This window comes from Magnolia sinica, chromosome 8 (genome assembly GCF_029962835.1).
Source record: "Magnolia sinica isolate HGM2019 chromosome 8, MsV1, whole genome shotgun sequence".
Classification (NCBI taxonomy): Eukaryota; Viridiplantae; Streptophyta; class Magnoliopsida; order Magnoliales; family Magnoliaceae; genus Magnolia; species Magnolia sinica.
In genome coordinates, this window is record NC_080580.1 from 35,682,453 (window position 1) to 35,685,207 (window position 2,755).

The 2,755-nt window shown below is 33.8% G+C and overlaps 1 long non-coding RNA gene across 1 annotated transcript; it reads left to right on the forward strand.

Annotated features, from left to right (window-relative positions):
• The first annotated feature begins 586 nt into the window (after positions 1-586).
• LOC131253970 (uncharacterized) lies at positions 587-1,944 on the forward strand. The gene is made up of 3 exons (XR_009175395.1): positions 587-779; positions 1,156-1,297; positions 1,377-1,944. It is a non-coding gene; the product is annotated as an uncharacterized LOC131253970 (long non-coding RNA).
• Positions 1,945-2,755: the final 811 nt, after the last annotated feature.

Here is a 2,755-nt window from a genome sequence, read left to right on the forward strand (position 1 = left end):
AAACCTTCAGATTCTAAAGCACCCCTCCATAAACCAGAGCTTAACTATAAAATAAATTGCTTGCCAAGTATTGAAAATTGAGACTCTATGGTAGTGGTGAGCCAAATGATGGTTCAACCTGTGTTTAGAATGAACTTCAATCTCTATTTAAAATGCCATTGCTACATTTTAGGAGTACATATCTTTTCAGCTTCTTACCCTTACTCCATTTTCTTCCTGATTTTTTCGCTAAAAAACCAAGTATATATCATTGGGTCTAAGTCTAGTCCAACTTTCAAGTTGTTTCAAGAAACATGTTTTCATTTTCTTGTTTTTCTTCTCTATGTTCTTGCAGGTAGCAAGGTTTATTTTCTCTATAATATATTGTTTCTCATCTTATAACAGGTAATAAAAAGAGAAAAGATGGCAAGGCTTCGAGAGCAGATAGCTGTGCAAAAGGCCAAGGAAACAGAACTGAATAAAACAATTCACATAACAGGTATTGCAATTTCTGCTATTTGTCTAAATTTGGATTGGAACTTTGGATGACTACAAGTTTCACTTATTATATTTCTTTTCTTTTTTCTTTATCCCTTTCATTAGAGGAAATGATGTGGGCAAAACAAATGTTAGCAACTGTCTCATGAAATCTCACTTTATCGGGGTTAGTATGGCTGAGATCCTTGCCAACACAAATCTAGATCAAGAACAATGGCAGCTATTGGATGTTATGCTATCTTCTGGAGATTTGGTTTTGCAACTTATCAACGACATTCTTGACCTCTCTAAGGTGGAGTCAGGTACCAGTTTCATTTATTTTCTAGTAAGGCATGTAGAGGTGACTTATAATTTCATATCTATGGACTTGAGAAATAAATCAATACAAGTGGTAATGTGTTTGAATTCAAGTACCTTACACACAATTCAAGTTAATTGTGGAGTTAGAAGTCTTGTTACAGTTCTTTTAGTTTCCTTCTCAAAGTACAATTCCTTACTAGTGGTAATGCGTTTGAATTCAAGTACCTTATATCATTGTGTTTCCATTTCAACATATTCTAGCATGTCTTGGGATATTTTGGCTTATCTTTGTTTACTAAAGACAATTCAATTTAGTATTGGCTGAAATTGTAGATGAACAAGGTACATTAAGTTATAAGTCTTTCAAACTTATTGCAGATTGCTGATGCTCTTTTACTACAATGCAACAATGACACTTGGCATATTGCAAAAGCTTGGGGTGGTAGCAGAAGTTTTTAATCTCTGGTTTCAAATGCTACAATAGGTTTAAAAAAAGTGGTTTGCATGCTAATTTTAGAAGGTGACTTCTGCTTCTCAGATTGTTTTCCTCATGTTGTAAAACTTTTCCTATGGCTTCAATAGTCCTATGGTGATTGTAGGGAACATGATAAGAAAGTTTGCATGTTGGGATTGACTTCACTTCTTGCATTTCCTGCGGACCCGTTACCCGGAGAAGCACTGGAACGTGTATTTAGAGCAACACTTGACCTGCTTGTTGCTTACAAGGATAAGTTGTAGGTACTACTCATTTCATTGGATGTTTTTTCTTTTCTTTTTCCTCTTTCCTTTTCTTTCTACTAATAAACTCAAATTCGTAACTGAAAATCAATGTGCATCATGCTTTCCTTATGATCACTCTTTTTTAGTTTTACCTTTTTATTCCGCTTATTTTGGGTCTTCCAAGAGGCTCGACAGTTCATCCCAGCTCAGCTACACATGCTTTTGACTGAGATTTGACAAGTAGGGATAGCCCTACAGTTTTTCCACATATTATGCACATGTTTCACTTGAAGAAGGTTTTCCATGTTAGTATTTCTAGAGTCTTTTATAGGAACTATGCAAGTTTAGAACTGCTCCTAGATTAATCCTAATAAAGGATAGTTAGCTTCTATAGTCTTTGTACTAAGCTTATAGATAGATGGATTTTGGTTCAATGGATTGAGATGATTTGTTAGACAAGATCTACATTAGCTGACCAAAGTCAATCTACAACACGTGATTTGGATGTAATATGATCATGAGCTATGCAGGTTCATTAAAATTGTGGCTTTGAGTGCGGTGGATCATTTTCAGATACAACATATGTGCAGGGTCAAAGATTTAGCCAATACCTTCAAACCATGGCTTTTGGATCAAGGGATTGAGGGTGCTTTGGTATAACATTATCTACACTGGGTTCTAAACATGATTCATCTGTCATTTGGAGCATTCTTTTTCAAGAAAAAAAAAATAGAGCCAATAAAATATCAAGCTGTGTGAGCCCCACAAGGAAATAGGCTATGAATAATTTTTTGTATTTTATTTATGATGTTAAACTTATATGTATTTATGCGTGGATGAATGTGATGTGGATAAGATTGTTTGTGTTTGGATGGATGTAGTTTATGTTTGGATGAATGTAGTTTATGTTTGGATGGATTTACGTAGTTTGGGTTTAGATGGATGTGAATGTGAATATGATGAAATATATTATACAACAGGTGCATATCAGGAAGAATATCTGTGAAATTTATTGTAACAGGTGTATATCAGGAATTTTGTGCTGGAAATTGAAAAAAAAAAAAGAGGCTTTTAACTACAAAAATTTTCGTAGGTAAAAGTTTTTTACTTATTTTTTACCGACAACAATTTTCATCGGTGAAAGTTTTGTAATTGTTTTTACTTACAAAAATTTTCGTCGACAAAAGTTTTTGCTTATTTTTTACTGATGAAACTTTTCGTTGGTAAAAGTTTTGTGCTTATTTTTACCTAAGAAAAT